Below are 22,175 nucleotides of genomic sequence, written 5' to 3'. Positions count from 1 at the left end.
CCTGGGCACAGCATCAGAAAGTGCAGGGAGGAAGGAAAAGGGCACCCAGAAAAACCACTGCCAGTGCCTTTCCTTACCATTTTGGGGAACACAAGGGCAATGTGGTACTGTCAGACCAACAGAGGAGCTTCTCTCCCTCATTAGGATTAATCAACAAGGAGCCCTGGCTGGTTTGAACCGCACCGAGCTGAAAAATTACCCTCAATGATTCAGTACCCGCAAGAGAGGATGAAACACTGTGAAAACATTTCCCACCTCCTGCACACAGTTCTGGGCTAATTCGATTGGGTTCCTTTTATTTCTCCAGGATTTATCCGCCGCTGTGATTTTCCACCACGGGAGCCGAAGTGCCAGGAGCTCTCGTGTCAGCACGTGGAACAGCCAGAGCCTTCCTCCACAGAGCCTTTTACAACCTTTGAACACACACACACACACACACACACACTCCCCATCCCACGGGTGAGCTCCTGCCTGGGAGGGGACTCGTGGCCATTACAGGGGAGATGCTCCACACTCCATAAAGTCAGGGCGGTCGCCTTCGGCTGGGGGAGCTCTCGGGAAGATTGATTATCCTAGCAGGAGCACTTTCTTTGCTTTGGGCAGGAAAACAATTCACCAGCTCTTCCGTGGCTGGACTTTCACAGACAACTCTGCAGGCACCACCAAGAGGATTTTCTCCCACGTTTGGAGGCGGAGGAGTGGGCAAGGAATGATGCACACAAAGCCACGCAGATGTTTGATGTCCACGGGACAGCACCTCATCCAAAACACTGGGGTCCTGGAGGCAGTAGGCCCTTACAGTCCCTTACAGGCAATGCTGTCCACCTTTCTTCATATTTGAAGGGATCAAGAGACTGAAAAAAGCCCCAGTCCTGGGTTAATGGTTGGACTTGATGATCTTGGAAATCTTGTCTGGCCTTAATTATTTAAGTGGATTTAGGTGTGGAGAACTACCTGTGACGCCACCTGGTCTAACTACAAGGACTTTCGGGTCCAAACTGGAACACCTGGAATCTGGCAGGGAGGAGTAGCAGCTGCCTGACAGACTGCAGAGCAAGGTGGAGGCAGTGCACCAAAAGTCAGCAAAAGCCCTTTTTTTGGTGTGTAAGACCCAGGTTTCTCCCTTTCTTCCATAAAGAAGGTCTGGCACAAGTGATGGGACAAATCCTGCCCACTTTATGCCAACCATGACCTCAGCCTGTTTGTTCTGTCCCAACTGACAGCAACACCCTCCATGGGAGAAGAGCAAAATTAGGGCCATTTGGAATAGCCTGTTCCACTGCTACTTAATTAACTCCCACACCTGCGGCAAGCCTATGGTAACAAGAGATGCAATTTCCTCTGCCCATGAAAATAAACATCACAAGAGCACAAATGTTTCCAGGATCACCTCAGCAGAACCCGTCTTCCTTTTGCACAGAAACCAGCTGGCTTTCAGAGCTGTGTCAGATGCCCTTAGCTCCTGAACACCAAGCTACCTTCCATCGTGGGGCTCTCCTCAGCAAAAGGCTTCTGCTGTAGTTCAGGAAAACATATGCGTGTCAGGCAGCACTTAACTGAGTGTGAGACTGTGTGCCAGGAGAACAAAGAGTTTATCCAGGTGCACAAAGGCTTTGTGGGAAACTGACCCTAATCCTCTCCTGAAATACTTTGGCTACCTTTGAGCTCCCAGCCCCAACAAAAGGCACGCATGCCATCATAAATAAGACTTGTAAGAAACCCTACATCCAACCTCTGAGCAGTGCTGGCGTTACTTCAAATAATCACTCCCGCTTAGCTTCGCTTTAAACTGGTCCCAGTGCTTCCCTGCTCCAGGACCACTGGAAGGGATCACTGCCCTTCTGCTTGTTGCCAGTCTCCCAAGCTCATGGATAGCCCACAACCAGCTGTCCTTGTGCCAACATCTGCTTTCTCTAAATAGTTCTTCTTCCAGAGTACATCACCTCTTAGCACTGATTTTGTGAAGCCAAACTCGGGGTGTGATAGGATCTGCGTGATCCCGAATTTCTCTGCAGGCTTCTTTGTAAGAATGGCCACAGTATCCCCATTATTCCTGGCGTGGTCTCACCACTCCAGCTGACAGCAGGGCTAACATTTCCCCCAGCAACATCCCAGTGGGGCTTCCAACAATCCCTGTTACTCCAGCCTTGGCTGTGTCTTGTCACCCTGATGAATCATAGAATATTCTGAATTAGAAGGGACCCACAAGGATCATCAAAGCTCAACTCCTGGTCCTGCACAGGACATCCCCAACAATCAAGGAGCACATCCAAATGCTCCTTGAGCTCTGGCAGCTACGGGGCTGTGATCATGGCCCTGGGGAGCCTGTTCCAGTGCCCAACCCCCTCTGGGTGAAGTACAGTTTCCTAATATCCAGACTAAACCTCCCCTGACACAGATTCATGTCATTCCCTCAGGTCCTATCACTGCCTCACCCAAGCTTTGCTCCTCCGCTTTCCCACCACAGAAATACAGCACAGAGAGCTGGAAAGGTCCTTAATTCCTGGGAAAGGCAGCTGAAGTCTCACCAACTCAGCCCAGTGCCCAGGATCTCCTTTACCCACTAATAGAGCCATACCCTCATGGAAAAAAAGCACCACTGGGTCTGCAGAAGGGACCTGGCAACAAGTTCTCCATCCCAATCTCCCAGACAATCCATAGGCACCAAATACCTGCTGCATCCCAAGCAGGGGTGCCTCTATTAATCACAGCCCTCTGCAGTTAAAGTTATTTAATTCAGAGGTGACAGAAGCTGCTCAGCTGTTTATGTCCAAGGGTTAAACTTGCCCCAGTCGCACACTAAACACATTTTTTACAATCTGGCAGTGATCCTTGCCTATTAAGCATCTCTGGCTTCAGAGAAGAGGTATTGATTTATCTCGCTTTTATGGCTGGAGGTATTTATTCCTATTTGCTTTCTCGCTTCTTTACCCCAGCTGGGATGGGGGAACGAGGAGGAGAAAAAAAAAACATTACAAAGCTGGTGGAGCCAAGAGGTGATGACTCACAGTTTTCTGATGGAGGGCACGAAGGCTGGGACAAGGGAGGTGGGGATCAGCTCTGGGGCTACGCCAGACTTTGTCACAGGGTTTATTTCTGCAATGAAAAGAGGAAAATCTGTGGCTGGAAGAAAAAGAAATCACATCAAACTTCAGAGGGAAGGTTCCTATCGAAGTTGTGTCCCTATAGGGTGCTTTGTGAGTTAGAGCCTGATTGATTTGTACCAGCTAAGGACCTCAGCAAATCTCTCCTGTGGGAAGAATCTCAACGCTTTCCCATATCTTAAAGCCAATCTAGAAAGGAAGATAAAACCATACAGCTGCAAGAAAGAGCACGGACTAACATCCCTGATTTTAGCCCACTCCCCATTCTGCCACAGACAACCATTTCCAGGCAAGGCTCCCAGGCAGGGCCCCCACTCCAGTGTCTAACACTGTGTTTCCATCTCTTCCTGTTACAGCCGACGCTGGGATGTGGCTGGCTTTGTTCCAGAGGGCCAGTACAAACACAGACTGGCATTTGCACCCTTCCAGATGTTTCTTTGCACACAGTGAGGTGCCATGAGATGCCTGAGGATGTGAAGAAAGCAACAGGAGGACAGTTCAGACCCTCCAATAGAGCAGATGCTCTGGCTCATGGCACGACTCCCATCTCATATGCCCAGCTCGTTCTGCCTCCCAGTCGGGAGTTTGCTTCTCAGAAATGCCAAAAAGTCACTCACTATAAAAAAAGCAATCACATCCCTTTGCAGCAGCATCCAGTGTCAATGTATCAGCCTTAAGGTCTGCCACAGAACCTTCTCACAACACAGGACCAGGCAGAAAGCATCCTGCTCTCCTGTGGCTGACTGGACTGTTTTGGGTATATGGTTTAGAGGTGAACACAGCAGTGCTGGGTTACCAGCCAGATCAATGATCTTAGAGGTCTTTTCCAGCCTTAACAATTCAATGATTTTGGTTGCAGGCATGTTTGAGGAGACGATGCTTTTCACTCCCACATGCAGGCAATGCAGATTCAACACAAGCCTATGGGCTGTAGGCACCATCTTAGGATTTCTGGAAGCACAGTTCACGTCTTCGTTTCTGAAATTCCATAGCACAGGGCTTGGGGACCGAAAGTGAGCAAAGGCCTGACTAAACAGGGAAGGATGGGGGAAAGAAGGGGAGGAAAGAGCCAGGGGCTGTGGGGAAGAGGGCAGGAATACCTGGACAGGAGAGATGGAGCAGGTCCTGCTGCAGCAGGGAGAGCTGAAAGGCATTTGAGGGAGGTGGGAGGCGCACTTTCGAAGTTCTGGAGTAAGAAGGGTTGAAGGTTTGGAACCCCATACAGAGGAGCAGCAGCCCTGGAGCACAGAGCACTCCAAGTCACGGCCTGAAAGAATAAAAAAACAAACAAAAAGCTACAGTAAAAGACTTCTGGACACAGCACAGAGCCACTGAAAGACCCTTCTTTGCACCCCACTGAACCTGCAAAGCCCAGGATCTCCCACCAGTCCCAAAGGCTGCAAATCTCTCCTAGAAGAGCCTTGTGTGTCCTCTGACAATTTAGCCTAGCTAAATTTGAACTCCCACCCTGTTTGTTTGTCATCCCTCCCGCTTCCAAGAGGAGCCCGCGCTTCCATCCGTCAAACACAAGGTGCAGAGAGAGAAGGAATGAAAGGAAGAAGTGGGCTGGTGGCAGAGAGCACGGAGCCGCCACTGAGCGCAGCCGGTTCACGCTTCATTAGCATCCTCTCTCACCAAGCTGCGAGCACAGCCTTGCAGTCTGGCTACACGCAGACAGGCAGGCAGGGAAGGAGCACATTTCCATTTAGAGCCCATCTTCCCCCTTCCCAAACCCGGCTAACCCCCGTGGAGGCTTCCTTGGGCTCAAAGGTGCACGCTTCTGCTCCAGCGTCTCCCGCACTAGTTAAATACACCTCCAGGCAAACGTCAGGAGCGAGCCCGGTTTGAAACTTACTGTGTTGTCAAGATGACAAGTGCTGTGCCAGGCTGTGAGTCTCTGCTGCCCTTCCTGGGTCTGTTCCCCCTCCCCTTCTCCTCATTAGAAGTTCCCTTGATAAACCTAGGCTGGGTATTTTTTTTTAATCATTTAAATGTTTTCTTAACTTCAAAACATCAACAGCTGCAGGACTGAAAGAAGAAGAACGATGTTTTTACACCAATACAGACAGAGATCCAGCCTGCTACGAGACAGCAGGATGGGTTCATGGACGGGGAAGAGCCCCAGTGTATTGTACTCATGTGGCCACAAGCAGGAGCCCAGCCTGGAAGTCTCAGTTCCCCATGGGCTGCTGCTGGCTCACCCAGCCTGGCAATCCTGATGAGGGAGTTGGGAGCATGTCAGCACATCCTGCAGCCTCGTTTAGCTCAGCTTTCTCCATTCTCATATCTAGTATGATCTTCAAAGCCACTGGTTTCTGTCCTCCACACAACAGCCTCCACAGCCCCAACCCACGTTCATGTGAGGCTGGCATCAAGGATGGACCCAGAGTCTGAATGACGCCCATAAGCATAACAGCACAAAGCATAAAGTCCTGAGGAAGGAGCCCACAAGCCAGGCAGGAGCACAGACTGACAGACAGACATCTGGAAGCCCAAAACACAGGCTCAGTCACTGCTGATGTCAGCATGAGACTGCAGTAGCCCACAGGACAATTTGTCTCGTTGTGCTCAGTGCCTTTGCCTTCAGTAAATTCTGCCCCTCTCCATGTGGCAGCCTCGGGGCGAGGAGGCCAGGCCCTCACCCCCTTCCTCCAGCACCCTCGCAGGGAGAGGCACTGAGGATTGACTGTTCTTGGTTCTCTGCAGGACAGACAGCAGGGGAGGGTCGTTAGATTGGCTTTCTCCTTCCTGGCCTACTTCTCAGTCTGTGTCTCCATGTCCTTGGACTTCTGCTCTTGATTACTGGATCTTTTATTCTTATTGGTTAAGGGTTTGAGAAGCACAAAGAAGCTCCCCTTGAAAACAAGGTGAAGCACTAAACCTTCCTACAGGCCTCTTCTATTACACTCACCTGCCTGGGTTCCTCACAGCAATAAAAGAACTCCTTTTCCCTGTCAGATGGGCTGGAAAGCATCTTCACTAGCAGCCCAGCTCCTGGAAGAGCTTGCTTTAAGTCTTGGCCGAGCCATTGAACCAAAGCAGCTTGAGATGGAAGATGAATTACACATTCTCCTCTTGCCTTCTTTGACTCCAGTGGCTCTCACAGCCTCTCCAAGCAGCAGCAAGTCCTGCAGCTGGGGCTAAGTGGTCAGAGGAGTCTCCCGACCTCACCTGGGCTCCTCCTGTGTGGTTCTCCAGGGCTGGCTCCCACCCCTTCCACGAGCACACACAGCATCTGGCACCGGGTCTCCAGCCTGAGCAGGGGCTTCTTGGTACCACTGACAAATAAATAACCATGATTAGCTCCTCTAAATGAGCATTCCCATCTTCTAAAAAACATCGTAAAAAAGGAGAAATGAGCCTTAATTCACTTTTATTGTCACAACTGACATGTTGCAAGATCTTAATTGGACTGAAAAGAGTTTCCAGTAAGGAGATGCTGTTTAACTAACTCATTAGCAGCAGCCTGACAGAGAAGGATGCTCCAGCTTTAGGAAAGGGAAAAGAAAAAACAGATCCCACTGATTCTCCACCTGCCCATGCCCCCAGACAGCCCCAGGAAGGAACACAGTGAAGAGCCTCTTCTTTACCTCAGGCACACAGCAGTGTGCAGCACACACCCATTCAAACATCTGCCCTGTGTTCCCTTCCTCCAATCAAGAATGACCCCAGAAAGGGACCTGTGGGCAGCTGCCCTCAATTTGAAAATATTTGAGTCCTTCATTCCTATGCACTACCTCCAGGATATTCAAAAGTTCCTGAGCAACAAGGGCTTCACCTCTTCTCCAGAGCTGTTTCCACCCTGGGGCTCTCACAAGGTCTTGGGAAGCAAGGCAAGGAGTGTTCCTCATCTGTCTAGCTCCTAGCTCCTCATCTGTCTCCCAACAAGCAGCGGGACTGCTTTGCCTCACCGACAGAAGAAATATATCAACCCAGAGACTGATAAAACATCACCCCAACAAGGCAAACTTTCCAGCAAATTCTGAACGCCAGGGACAGGAATGGAAAACGCTGTGCAGGTGTCACAGCCAGCCCAGCATCAGCTGCACCCCGGCACCTCTGGCTGGGACAGACAGACAGCTCTGTGCCAGTTGTTCCACCCAGCAGATCTGGAGCAGTGCCTGGCTGGTTTACTCCAGCTCTCTCTGTCCCAATGCAGATAAATTTAGTTTTCTGCTCTCGCTGCCTGGGGAAGAGTAGGGAGGGGGAGCTGACATCTTTCAAACGAGACCTTAAAAATAAGCTGTCTGCATGTCTGGACGTTGAAGAATCCCAGGCAGAGCTTTGCCTGGGTAAAAGAGCTCGTTCCAGCACCCTAACCAGGCTGCACCCTAACCAGGCTGCTACCCAGCCAGAAACAGCTGCAAGCATGACTGGCATTTCTTGCTGTACCCAGGGTGCTCTGGGGGTGCCACCATGCTGTGTGCCACGTACACATGCAGTGACAGCCCCTGCTCTTCATTTCTTCAGCTCTTCGCAGAGATTTGGAGGACAGGAACCAGAGCAGAATCAGGAATAAGAGTCCAGACTGCCTATTTTTCACAACTGACACCCACTCCAGTCACTAGCCCAGCTGCCCTCCCAGAGACACTTGCTTTCCCTGGGGCTGAAAGCTGCTCTGTAAAGGCAAGTAAGTATTTGATAAAGAAAATAACAGGATGAATAAAACCATGTGTTTGTACAAGAAAGCTTTTGCTCTGATCTTTAGTGCTGCAGTATGTTTTGACCTACTATTGCAAGACTCAGCTACATCTTCCCTCCTTCCAAATGTGACAGAAGGCGAAAAGGAAGCCGCGGCTGATGCCGCAGAGCCCTGTGCTGGGATTCCAGCTGAGAAACAGCCTCGGCAGAGCTGCCCACACAGGCACACGGATCAATCCCCACGCCCTCTGCTCCCCTGTCACCTGCAGGAGGAAGTGCACGGGTACATACACAAATACACACACACAGGCCTGAGTCTCGGCTCAGACACTCGGTGAAACACCAGTAGCCTCCACCACAAGGAGAAACACACCCACGAGATGATATACTTCCTAATGAGGGCTGGCATTTACCAGCTACCACAAGAATCCTGCATTACCCAGAATAAAACCTACAGACAGAACCACCCCTGCTTGGACAGGGCCAGCAGCAAAAGACCTCACACCCATCCAACACTTACGAGGAGCTGAGGTTTGCCAGTGACTGCATCTGCTGTTGTGTGGCATTCAAGGGGAGGATCAATGACTCCAAGTGGCTTTTGCTGTAGAGCCTCTCTAGGCTGTCTGGCTACTATACAGCCCTGCTGGCTTATCAGTTCTGTGTTGACACAGAGGAAAAAGGGGCTCTAAGCACCAATATCAGAGGCTTGTATAATGACGAAGATCCCAAAAAGCACTAACAAACTCCTGGGATCTCACCCAGGACAGGATTAAAACTCCAAGGTTTGTTCCAGAGAGCTTGAGCACCAACTCCTCCTCAGCACAGGCAAGCTCTGAACCACACACAGTCCAAGTGCATTTTTGCAGTGGACTCCAAACCCTCACTGGACATGCCTCATCTGATTTACTACTGCTGCCATGGAAGGTGGATTTATTCCCAAATTTAGCAGCTGCCAAATCATTGTGACAGTGCTCACATGGGGATTTGCCACAAGCTTTTGTTAAGCCAGGGCAGGACTTGCAGGCTGAACAGCCCTTCCCTCGAGAGGAGGCAGTGGCCTCGCTCCATCACAGCGTGGGTTGCTCATTAGGTATCTCACTCTTGCCTAAATCCATTGGTGAGCCTCTTTGGAGCTGGTCCCTCACCTTTCAAAGATGACACAGTGACAGGAGACAAGGAGCTGACATGGAAAAAAAGACTTCTAAACTTCAACCCCAGCTTGGCATGCAGGGCACATGGCAGCAGGTTTATTTTTCCAGCAAGTAAGTTTCCTTTCTTCCAATCAACTCTGAGGCAATAAGAAGTGGGTTTCAACAGGGCATAAATCTGCCAGCAGCACATCGAGGCTTCAGAATAGCAAGGGCACAGACAATTGTCCAGCAGAAAAGAAAAAAAAAGGGTCAGAGCAGTAACTCTTCCAGTATTTGTTCCACAAACAGAGAGGGTTTACACAGCTTTTCTGGGCAATTATAGGGCAGGAAATAAATCTCAACAGAAACTCATCTTCTTCCCCCTCTTTTTGCAGTCAAATCTCTTTGCCTCCCGCCCCTAGCACTGTCCCCAAAATGCTTTGCAACAAGATGTCACTTACACAACCCAAGGCTGAGCCCCAAGAGCCGGTGGAGAAGTGTATTAAATTTAATAGCATTGCTCCAGGTAATCTATGACCACTTATAATCAATTGTCCATGCCTGCTGCAGCATGACTGGAGCCATTTTCCCAGGCTGCAGGTGCAGGACCGGCAGAGAAAGCTCCTGTGTAGGCTGGAGCTGGGAGCGAGCTGTCACATGGCCTTGAGAGGCTGAGAGACAGCCAGGCAGCTCACCTGTGCTGCCACACTCCTGGAAAGCCAGGCTCCAAGGTCGCCTGGGGGATTGGAAAGCCCAGGCACAAGCACGCCAGCCCCAAAGAGACTATTATCTGTGCTGGGGGAAAAACAAGGAGGAACCAGTCTCTCTCCTTTGGCATCAACTCAAGGAGGCAAGAAAAGGATCACTGTCTGTTTTATGCAGTGGGAAATGATGCACAGGGAGATAGGAATGATTTCTCCTCTGCTGTGGCAGAGCTGGGAAGCGACTGGCATCTCCTGCAGCCCCTGAAATCCAGCACCCTTTCTGTACTTTGCAGAACCAGCATCATTCCTGGTCAGGAGCAGCTCCAGGCTCCTCCACAGTGCTGAGGGGGAGTATGAGCAGCCCTGGGCAAGAGGCGAGGCTGGGAGAGCCAGGCCAGGCAGGCACAGGGGAGAGGGAGGGGATGGAGGACAAGAGGAGAGCTTCAGGAGCAGAGCTTGCTCCTCCAATCCTTCCATGCAGGAAGGAAATGCTCTCACACCCATCTCATCACTTCCCTTAGTGGAAGTGGTAGGAATTAGCTGAAGAGGAGACTGTGCCAGATCCCAGGTCAGCTGTTGTCACCACAGCAGCCAAGTTCAAGCAAGATCTGGGTCCACCTCTATTTCTGGTCCACAGAGTAAACCTGATTCTCCCAAGATGAGGGTACACTTAGATTCATAAAACCCCAAGGAGCCACAACGTGTACAAACAGCCCAGACCTTTGCTGAATATGGCACTTGCCTTCCACACTGCTCAGCTCTCCGGGGACCTCAGCAAGGGGCTGAGTTTTGTTGCCAGCTTCCAGGAGGCTGTAAGAGGGAAGAGTTACAGGACCCCAGTCTACATGTGCTGCATTTCACAGCGCCCGGGGCAGGAACACATCCCTGGCTTTCTGGGTCTTCCTCTCCTCTTCTTGACCACAAATGGGTTGAGTCCATGATAAAACGTGGTCAGAAGCCAAGTGAGATTGGCACCAAGCTTGAAGCAAAGCTATCAAGTGCAGCCAGTGAGGGACAGCAGCCTTCAGGCTCCCTCCATCTTTCTCCCTTGACACTTCTATGGACAAAGAAAATACCTGTCACACTGGCATCCAGCAGAGAAGATAAACACAGGCACAGCCTCTGAGGTGTGGTCTCCATCTGGCATCGAAGCAGAAGCCCTGGGGAAGGAGAAGGGTACTGAGCCCAGCATCCCCATCACTCAGGCACTGAGCAGAGGCAGGTGCAGGGAGGAGGTGGCAGCAAGTGACAGCTACAAGTGTGCAGGAGCAATTACGGTCCTCTCTCCAGCAATACTGCCCTTCCCTAAGCTCCCAGCTCTCCCCCAGCCAAAGACAAGGCCCTAGTTCCACGGAGGCAGCCTCCACACGCATTGGGAAGAGCAGAACCCCTGTCTGCATCCTCAAGCACACGGGGGAAACGCCTGAGCTTTGTCACAGCAAAGGACACCCACCACCTTCAAAAGCCCTGCTACCTCCTTGACCAACAGGCAATTGTCCGAGCACTCAGTCCTGAGCCAATTTCATCACGTGGAGGGGAAGGACAGCCAGGAAACTACTGTCCAGCCTGCTAAAACCGCTGGTCCCCCGAGGTCACAAAGTTCAAGGCACTTTCACTGAGGAAGCGATAAGAGGCAGCGGGGTGCTAAGCTGTCCACTTCAGCCCGGCGTTAATCGCGGAGCTTCTCCAGAGCCTGGCACGAAAGGGATCCACGGAGCTCGCCCGGGAAGCGGCTCCTGGGCTCCAGAACGGAAACACTGCCATCTAGAGGCCCACTGCCTTTCCTGGGAAAGGGGCTGGGAAAACCTGGGAGGAATTTCCATGCTCCCCGGGCACCCGTGGGGAAGAGAGCTGTCAGAAGGGACACGCGACCTGAGGTTTGGGCCAGACTCCAGGAGATTTCAGTCATCATTGCTCAGAGAGCTTTAAGGAATGTTTCAACCCTTGCGTCTTTCTTTTCTCCTTGGGAGAACTCGGTCAGAGCTTGGCTAACGATTGTTCCTTCTGCTGTGAGGTGTTTGAAAGCTTGGAGAGATGTGAGCTGGGGAAGCTTCTCTACACCCTTGGGCAGACCATGCTGAGGGGACTGAACTGTCCTGTGGCATCAGCGCGGCACCACTGCAGTACCCATGAAATGGAAATAGCTGTGAAAGCACCTGGCTCAGCCGTGGAGCTCAAACTCTTTCTGCACACAAGAAAAGTGCCAACCACCCAAATTCCAAGGGTGGGCTTGGAATCTGAGACAAAGGTAGGCTCAGATCCCAGCAGACACCACTTCAAATCAGGCCCACACTCCACAGCAGAGACATTCTCCATAACACTTTTTGGCCCGTGCTCCTCTCCCAGTCAACAGCCCCTCCCTGCTGCCTCTATCCCACAAGACCAGAGTGGCACATCACCAGCACCTCCTCGTCAGCAGAGGGAGGCAGGTCCTCCACAGAGCAACACGGCTCAGGCAACGAACGCATGGGACATTTCCAGGGCTGCCCGCAGTGTCCTGCACTGGTGCGTTCAGTGCTGCAGAAACCACACCTACCCCAAAGCACCAGGAAAGGGGAGAGCACAGCAGCCTCCACCCTTTGCAGTGGGCCAAGCACCAGCAGCCAAGGCCCAGCATTGCTCCTGTGGCTGAGGTGGTGGCCTCCACAGCAGAGGAAAGCGGGACGAGAAGCTGGGTAGATCACAGAGGAGAGGATGAGCCAGAGAATTCAGCTGAATTTACCTACCATCCTTATGGTAGGTAAAATAAGGCTGGCCCACTGAAGTCACTGGTGTAGACTGGATGGTACCAGTAGAGAATAGGAGCTGGAGAAGGCAGCCTCCAAGCTGAAGAAACCTCTCAGCCCTACAGAGCAGCCTGCAAGCAAGATGCAGATGTCTAGCACTTCACCCTCCAAGATGCCCAGCAACAGCACTACACAGTCACTGTCACACCCAGAGAGCAGCCTGGACCCCCTAACTCTGCCCCACGGTGAGTGCAGACCCTATTGCCATCCACTGCCACAGTGGTGGGACACGCCAGTGATCCTTCCACCTCTGCAAGCTCACCTGGGAGCATCAAGCACATCCTCAAATCCAGACCAGCGCTTAGTTGGAAAGCTTTTGTCAGCAAAGATTAATTTCTGTGGTTTGCAGGTTTCTACCTGAGCTACCTCAGAGCTTGAGCTCTCTGGGGAGGAAAAGAAAAGATAATAAAATCCCCTGAACGTGTGATCAGAAAGGAAGCCTGATCGGGTGTCCTGCAGTCCTCTCACGTTTTTAAACGGGTGAATCACTGGAACTACTAAAGAAAAGAAAAATCACCTAGCCTGAGCCCTGGAAATCTCATCTGCGAAGGTGAGAAACTAGAAAAACACACTTGAGGCACAGGTTTTGAAAAGAAACCACTCCTCAGTCTTAATTAGGGCTTGCCCAGACGAGGCAGCCATTAAGGTGCTTGCACAGGGAGCTGTGGTTAGTGTCCACTAATGGATGAGTAAGAAGACACCCCAGGATTTAAGCTACCGGCGCCTCCGAGGACCGATGGAGGGGAGGCTTCTTGGCAGCTCTCTCTTCCTCTCCTCCACGGTCAGCAGGCTGGTGATGGATGTCTGAGTGCCAGCCCTCCTCTCCCACAGCACATCATTTGATTTGCCGCAGACGCGGCGCTGGAGGTCCCTGGCAGCACTCTGCGTGCCAGGAGAGGTCACCGGCTCTTTGAATAACGTCTTCTTACAGTGCCAAGAAGTGACATCAAGCTTTGCCCCCTGCCACCCCCCTGGCATCACAGGGATGCTAGTCAGAGTAGGGGTGAGAGGAGGCGCGTTCCCCGCCGTCTCTGCTGCCCGTGCGTGATTTATACCGGCTGTGCCAGACGGACAGGCCCAGACGGGGGACCGAGATGGATGGGGATACTGCTCTGCTCCACGCCAGCCCAAGACTTCCTCCATGTCCCCTCCACAGAGGGCTTGCCCAGGACAGATTACTGTTTGCATGCAGGTGTTTGACGGGAGAGCATCTCCTGGGATGTCGCTCTGCAAGGGGCCATGTTGGACAGCCCAAAATGCTCTAAAGATCCTCTGCTGACGTCCTGAGACAACATGTGAGGCAGCAACATGCTGACACAAGAGACACAGATCACATAAAAGGCACTTGCATTCTTATATTCCTTTCCCTCTCCACCCTAGCACAGGCTTGCAAGCCTGCCTTCTGCTCTCTGACCCTGCTTTGACAGGCACAGCTGGTCCACAGACCAGCAGGTCAGACAAACAAGTGGTGGCACGTGGCTCACAGAGCTGGATAGGAGCAGCTGGAAGACATACAAGACAGACCCAACCACAGAGGGAGTCAGCACTGTGAGTGAGGACCCCTGACCCCAGGTCTTGCTCGGGAAGCTCCCCTTCTCCCAGCATTTGCAGCTTCAAGTTGCTAAATGGCCTTACTTTAAAACAAACCTGAACATCTCCTAACAGGATAGAGGCTACAGGTGTGTATTCTCCTCATTCTCCAAAATCCACCTTCACTGCTGGTCTCCGGCCCAGACATGAACACTCGTGAGCAGCCACCTACAAACATCACAGACCTCTCTGGAGCCATTTGATATTTATTGTGGCATCTCCGCTGACCTCTCCAACCAGCAGGATGATGCAGGACTTGAGGGCATCACTGCAAAGCTCTCAGCCTGAAATTACAAACATTGTCCCACCACTGGGTCACTCACCACAAGATCTTCCACCACTGCAGCCAGCTAGGACCCTCAGCAATTTTCAGCTGCAAAGTCAGCATTTAGACAGGGCTGCTGCTGCTGCTCTCCCAGCCATGAGCTGGAGATTTAAAAACCACACGCTAGACAGGGAAGCTCCGGGATGGGTGGCAAGGGGGTAAAATGTTCATTTGGCCTTGGCAGAACAGCACGGCAGCACCAGCAAACCCTCGGCTTTGAGGGCAGAGGAAAGCACTGGCAGCTACAAATTACTAATCAATGTCGAGTAACAACAACAGCAGCTAATAAGGAAGGGCTGATCAGCTTACCATGGCAGTAATTATTCCTGACACCAGCCCTCAGAAGGAGCATCTAGGCGTAGCACGCTGTCTACCATGATGATAACCCAAGATAACTAGAGAAATTTTGTGCTGGAGAAAGGGAGGGGGAAGAGAAAAAACCCTCAGCAATTAGCAAGACTTGTGGTGCTAATTACACTGTGAATGGTGTGCAGGCTTTGTCAGAGCACACTTGAGCCTTCCAGGTGATGCCAGGGAGGGATGAAGTGGCAGCACACCTTTTCACGTGACAAACAATTCTGGCACCTGGTTATTTTTGAGAACAGCACAACTCTCTGCTGCTGACACCGAAGCTGGCACGCATCCTTTGCCATCATTGCCTGAGGAAAAGCCTCTCATCTCCATAGTGTAGTGGAGCTCCAGTTCAGCTTCACATCACTAGGTGGTACTGAGCCCACCTAACCTGGGTACAGGACCAATTCAGGATGAGATACAGCCAGCACAAGAATAGAAATCTTAATTAACCAACATGTCTGAGCCATGTATGTTCAAAGCATGCTGCATTCACCCACAGCTGCTCAGGATCCCGTGGTGATGATGCTCTGCAGTGCTGCAGAAGCCCAGGCACAAAGGTCCCCATCACTTCCAGTGCAGCCACCAACCCTCCCACTGAAGAGAAGTTTCCCTCAGCATCCCTTCACCAGCACAGGAAGAGTTACTGCACCCAGCAGGGGTAGCAGAGTGAATGTGTGAACACACATGTGCTTCCCCCATGCGCTTCTTACTGATAGATCAGGTGAGAAAAAAATCTAACAGCCCCCGAGGCTCGCGATGGCACACTCTCCTCACCCACCTCTCTCCCAGGCAGGTGTAATTAAAGGCACCATTTTCTTGCATCCTTCATTCAAGGAGGCTGACAAATGGCTCTCTGAGCAATGGTGTGTGTTTTATGGACGTGAGCTTCTCGGAAGGGCAGCTGCTCCGGGATGCGGGTCACCACCATTGCCGGCTCACGGCATCGCGAGTTCTGCGAGTCCAGAGACGAATGAGGAGCTTGCAGCACTCCTCCACACAGAGCAGTGCAGTCACGAGGGTCACTGGAGCCTGTTCAGACCTTATCCTCTCTGACTCCTCCCTCTCCTCCAAGACTCACAGGCTTTGGCACCTTATGCAGGATGGGGACTTCACCTTGGCCCTGGGGTCTTTGCAGAAAGCCAGCCCCCTGTCAGGAACACAAACCAGTCTGGCAAGATCCAGCAATTCAAGAGACAGAGAAGGTGCCCATAAGCACTGGGTTTCTGGCCCACACATTTGCCAGCACTTCCCATAGGTGAGTCCTACTCCTCTCCCTCCCTTCAAGGGTGTTCTGTGCCAGCCCACCCTTCCCATCCCACACAGAGCTGTCATAAAGCCCACAATCCTAATATAGGGCAGCATCAGGGGGACATGGCTACTAGCCCTTGCACAAACAAAATCCTATTACAACAGAGATCCTGATTCCAGCCTTTATTTACAGAAATTATTACTACAAAGGACCCTGAGGGAAATCACAGTTCTATGCTGCATACACTGAATTCATCACTGCTAGGTAAGAAGCCTCACAGTGTTTTGAGACACACCGAGATGCAAATAACATCTGAGTTTTATGTCGTGGAGTGGGAGACAAAAGGGAAAAAAACAACCACAGCCTAAGCCGTCGCAGGAGGAGGAAAAGGGAATGGCATGAGTGTTTCTTTTGTCCAGCCCAAGGCAATTGTTATCCACAAGGTGCACTAAATCCTTTGTGCCGCTCGATTAAATTTACAGCTGACCTAAGCACAGATTGCTGTTCTGCCAAAAAAGAGCAGTCCAGACTCAGAGCTGTCCACAGGGTGAATGGCCATGGCCCTGTGCAGACATGTGGGCAAGGTAGGGAAAGAGAAAGGAGATGCTTGCTGCAGGGCTGGAACAGTTCGGAATTGCTGCCATGTGCAGTATCATGAGCCGTGCCAGCACTGACACCAAATCCTGTGCTGGAGCATCTACTTTCAGGTGAGGGAATACAGATGAGGAAGGGAAGCAAACCCCCACTACATCCTCCTGAGATGCCACATTCGGACAAGCAGGGAAAACCAAGGCATCAAGCACCTGGGGCACCCTCCCATCTGCAACTCCTGCATAGCCCAGTGATGCTCAAACACCAACACAGTCCAGCAGTCAGAGCATTCCCCTGTCACAAACCTTGACTGGTTGATAGGAGAAGAGAGGGAAAAGGATTGTGATGTCCAACAGGGAACCGACAGATCTTCCTGGGGCAGATCAACCTCTCATGCACACTGGTCAGGCATACTGGAAGGAAGGAGGAAGAAGAAGATAAGGCATCTGACCTTACACAAATCTACAGGAGCTGCTCCTAAAATTTGCCAGTGCGAAGCAAGCAAGGCATCGGAGAAGGGGAGGTGAGGTTTCTGACGCTGCAGTGTGGGTTCCATAGCACTGTAAGGGTTATAAATCAGAGAGCTGACACCAGACTGACTGCATGGATCACACCAGGCACCATCAGAATCACACACACCCACCACAGAGAGACCTTCTCCAGCAGAAGGGTCTCCCTCGCACTGCTGGTTGTAATAACAACCCATTATGACTTTGCTGTACAAAGCCAGGAATGCTGACTTTAATGCCAGGCCAAGGATGCTCTCAGTGCCTGACCTGCACACATTTCCAAGTGATGTTTCTTCAGCTGCTCCCATCCACCTAGAAATTATTAATCCCATTTGCTTGAAAGTATCTCCCCAAGGTGAAGCTCCCATGTCTCAACATTATCAGAGGAAAGCAAATCCTGACAAGAGGAAGGTCCCAGCAGTTGACACTAATGGGTGAACATGACAGTTCTCCAGGAGGGACTCAGGAGAAATGGTGTTGCTCTGGGACAGCCCAGGTAGGATGGGAACATCACAGAGGGGACATCAGCACAGGGTGCAAGCTCAAAGGCTGAACCAGACTTCCAGAAATGGAGGCCAGAACCAAACCATTCCTTCTTTGCGTCCTCAAACAACTCATCTCTCCTGCTGCTGTCTCCACCAGAAAGGGAGGCCGTGGTCTTCCTCACATCTATGGACCACAGCCAAGGCAGCAGCCCGGACAAGGCAGGGTAACTCGAGGGTTGGCCCCTGCAAAGCTGTTCATCAGTATTTCAAGGTGAATCTGACAACACAGCTGGTTACCTAAGTGTTAAGAACATGCTTCGCTCCAGCCTTTCATCTCGAGCAACACACAGCGCCAAAGGGCAGCTTGCCAAAAGCAAAAATCACATGCAGGACGAAAAGCATCACCCCTGGGAAATCTGCATCCAAGGAAGGCTGGAAACCTCCCCCCCAAATCTGACAGAATTCGAATCCCTCCCCTGCTGAGACAGTCTCTTTCAATTTCTTCAGTGGATGTATTTCACGCCTCACCTGCAGAGCGACTGTTTCCTGGAGAAGGAGGAACCATGGAGAAGTTTGAGCACGGCACAAAGCCAAACCTGGATCGTGTGCCTTTTTTTTTTTTTTACCCTTTCACCCCCCACTGAGGCGTGTTAGGAGTGAGATTTCTGAGAGCCCAGCAGTATTGTCAGTGCCCGAGCCCCCTGCCAGCAGCCCTGAGCTGGCAGGAACAATAGAGCCTCTTCGGGAACCTTTCCTGCTTGCTTTCTCCTCACAGCACAATCGGAGGCTAAACTCACACTCCAGCAACAGCGCCGTGGATGAGTCATCCTGGCTGCTGTCAGCCAGAATGACTAAGGATGAAATGGCATCGCTTATCAGCAATGAGGTGGCTGCAGGACCACTGAGACAGCCACAGACTGGGACGAGGAAAGAGAGCCCAAAGCAGGGACTTTCTCAAAAGACCCAACCTTTTGTCCAACTCCTACACAAGCTCAGCATTGCTTCAAAGCCTAAAACCGACTTAAACTTATCTGCTTGCAGGGACAGCAACTGGCTCTTGCACATGCCTATGGAAGATAAAACTTTGAGGGGCTCAATGACAACTATAGCACCAAATTGTGTCAAGTTTTTAATGTTTTCAAGTTGGGAGTCCAGCAGGGTCAACAGAAGTGTGCTCACAGATCATAATGGCTCTGACTAATCACAGCCAGCTCTTGGCTGGCTGCCTGGTTAAAACCTGGATTACTCCAATGGGAAGCTGACCCTGATTTAAACTCAGGGCCACATTTTACAGCTTCACATTGCAGCTGCCAGGCTCTCCCTGACATACCTTTTTTATGACATTGCTGTTTCCCCTCACACTTCTGGTGAGCCACCAAGAATCAGGGCCATTAGCAAGGTCTCGTAGCTGACAGGTCTAAGACCGCAACCCGCAGCCAGCAAACCAGTGTGATACATTAAATAGCTGAGCAACTAAACCCACTGGCTAAAACATCAGTCCTGTGGGGAGGTCTCCCTAAGCTAGCCCACGTTAGTATTTATTACTAATAACACCTAATAATACCAATATCTTTCCACTCACACACTTTTCCATCAGGATGCAGGAACAGGAAACCCATTGCAAGAAAGGGCCACACAAAGTATAAAATAAGACATTTCAAGAGCATCTCTCCAGCTCCAAAAGCAGCCCCTGAAGTAGCCCTTGGCCTGCAAGACAGGTGCCTGTGTTCCTGCGGCATATGGAACCCTAAAAAGTCACGACTCACCAGCATTTCCACCCCTGGTATTTGAAATGTAACAAACTAGATGATTTTTAAGGTCCCTTGAAACTCAAGCCATTCTATGATTCACAATAGAGTGGGTATACTAGAGATCACCTCTTGCCCAAATATACATAATTTTGGTTGGCAGCTGTAATGGACATCAGAGCCTCGCTCTCCGGGGGAGATTTGGCTGGAGATCACCTCCAAATCAGCTGTCTGACTGGAATACAAAGGCAGGAGTTGGCACTGAGAATGGTGCTTCAGGGATTGAGAGCTGACTCCTTCCCAAATGGCCAAGTAAAGCAGATAAAGGAGCTGTAGGTTGATTTGATGATTTAATCAATAAGATAATTATATTAATTCAATAGTTTGATACAAAGCCACTTCCTTTCTGTTTGATTTAACTGCATTTCAGGATTTTCATGGCTGAGTTGATCAAATACATAAAATAGCAAATTTGTGCTAATTAATTAATATTATATGTATTTTCCTTAACTATGAATTGCAGAGGCCCAGAGGCAGAGAGCACTATCACCCAGCAACCACATCATGACAGCCCATAGATTTGCATCTACAGTCACCACACAGCCAACTACCTGTGCCAGAATTCATCCAAAATGCAGGACAACTGTGCCATGAGGGCACCTGGCAGAGAACAGAGATGCAGATGCATCCACATCCTTGAAGTGTGGGCATCTACGCTTAATAGAAATTACAACTTCTGCTGATGGAGTAAAGAAGGATTAATATCAGGTAGAGAGTGGTTTTCCATTTACAGGAAAGAGGAGTAAAGTGTCATCCTTCAGGAGGACGGAAGACTCTAGGGGTTCACCTTTAGCCTTGCACCCTAAGGGAACACCAGCTAGAGAAGCCAGTCAGCAACACCACCACCCCTGCCCAAAGCTCCAATTACATGGTGAGCCCCATTCCTGCTATTAATGCCCTAGAGAACCACTGTAAGAGGGCAAAAAAACCCCACTGCTACTCATGCCCCAGAGAACCACTGTAAGAGGGAAAAACTGTGACAGCAACCTCTACCTTGTTAGACTGCAGGGCATTCCTCCCCAAGGCAGGGAGCAAGTGTTCTTCACTGTCCTTCCCACAAAGGTGCTCCACTGCTCCTGTTGCTGGGCAGCAGCATTTGAGAAAGCAGACTGAAGATGCTGGGGAGCCTGGAGGTGTCTGCAATGATCCTTGGTTTTTCTGCCTTTCCCTAGGAAGGACAAAAAACGCACTCCCACACTCCCACCTGCAACTACATCTACACAGTAATTCCCAGTGCTACCACAACCTGCTTTCAGGCTTGGTTCTTTTTCCTCCCTCTTTCTCCACTTAAAAATTCACTAACCCCTGACACTGCCAGGAGAGATGCAGTGAAGGCGATTGTAGGTCAGCCTTCTTCAAACAATTCCAGGCCCTCTTGCCAGGTTTCTCTCTGGGTAATACCATTCCTCCAGCAAGGAAGAAAAGCCTCTAATTAAAAAGACCTGGACAGCAACCCACCAGCTCCCACTCCTGCCTTGATCAATGAAGCTTGCTAATTAAAAGCAGTTGACCTGAGCAAAGAATGGCTTGGACGAGATTAGCCCAAGGGAGACAAGATTTAAGAATTAAATTACTTGACTGGTCTGTTTCATTTTATTTTACAACCCCGCTTCTTCCTCCTCCCCCACTCAGGTAAACGGTGGCTTTGAGGACTCAGTCCCAATTTGTAAGAGCAAGGGAGCAGAAAGCACGGTCCTGCTGCTTAATTCACTGTCAGACACCACAGGCTGAGTGCTTGGGGCTGCCAGAGCAGCTGCTCTGTCTGATCACCAGGTGACAACTGAAAAACGGCTGGGTGGCACCTAATTTCTGCAGTTTGATTAACTAGTCCTTTGCACCCTGCCACATCAACAGGGCTGGGGACAAACACACCGGCAGCACCTCAGACACTCGCTCTGACTCCACAGCCAGGGTCTCGCTGACGGATTTATCTCTGCCTAATACCCCCAGGAGATTTATGCCCAGCAACCACAGGGAGACAACCACCACCCAAAAGTAATAGTGCTCAGGTCAGGTCCCCATCATCTGGCCTGACCAGTGACTCACTGGTTTGAGTATCCCACCACACAGGGATGTGAAGCAGGTGAGAATCCTAAGGCAAACCGACGTGCAGCAAACACACCACGTCCCACATCCGGGATGCTGCAGGATGCACTGGGATTGCAAGGAAAGCTCTCTTTGGAGAGCTCTCACATCTACTTTCCAGGGTTGCTTTGCCCTGCTCACGTCAGCGGGAACTGCAGGAGCTCTAGAAACTGTTAATAAAAGGCAAAGCAGAAGAATGTAACGCTTCCTTGCTTCAGGAGAATTGGGTGGAAACATGAGGTTTTTCCCCAAACAATTAGAAATTCCAGTGCAAACATAAAATATGTTCCCCTTCAACCACCAGTATCGAGGGCCCTCATCACAGAATAACTTTAAGGGGATTTGCCCAGAGCATATACATTTCTCTCTCAGAGAGAAAGAATATTCTTGAGAGAAACAAGAAGCTTCCTAACCAAACGCTTGGGATTTTGTGTATGTTCCACACACAGTCTTAGCATTCATTTTCTTTTTTAAATCCCTATCTTGGAGCTGAGGGGAATAAGACCAAGCACAGGAGTGATGGCAATCCTATTTGTGTAACTTATTAATCCACTGCCCTTTTTTCTCTGGCATGCCATTTATTTCCTCTACGCCTCCGGTGTGGCTGCAGAGCCCAAAGTGTCCCCCCATACTCCTGACTGTTGATACCAGATTTTCAGAGCATTTCAGCTTTCGCTCCCCCATGATTACTCTCTCTCCTTTTCTCCTTCATGCAGCCTGCAGCTTACCCTTGCTTACCATTTTCCAACCAGCACAGCCGGACACATCTGACACTGAACTGACCACCAGAGCAAGGCACTTTCTATTTCAGCTG

At 50.7% G+C, this 22,175-nt stretch overlaps 1 long non-coding RNA gene across 4 annotated transcripts in view; it reads right to left on the bottom strand.

The window, feature by feature from the left end:
* The window catches only part of LOC125330204, an 85,672-nt gene that overhangs the window by 40,135 nt on the left and 23,362 nt on the right, over positions 1 to 22,175 (bottom strand). For 2 of the 4 annotated variants that reach the window (XR_007205417.1, XR_007205415.1), the window contains 2 exons: positions 4,205 to 4,371; positions 3,009 to 3,096 (listed from right to left, as the gene is read on the bottom strand). The exons of 1 other annotated variant lie outside the window; for it this stretch is intronic. This is a non-coding gene — a long non-coding RNA (uncharacterized LOC125330204). The remainder of the gene's footprint in view (positions 1 to 3,008; positions 3,097 to 4,204; positions 4,372 to 22,175) is intronic. One more of the 4 variants, XR_007205418.1, reaches the window with a different exon arrangement.

This window comes from Corvus hawaiiensis, chromosome 9 (assembly GCF_020740725.1).
Source record: "Corvus hawaiiensis isolate bCorHaw1 chromosome 9, bCorHaw1.pri.cur, whole genome shotgun sequence".
Lineage (NCBI taxonomy): Eukaryota > Metazoa > Chordata > Aves > Passeriformes > Corvidae > Corvus > Corvus hawaiiensis.
Note: the sequence above shows the minus strand (reverse complement) of the source record. Positions and strands in the feature narration are given on the sequence as shown.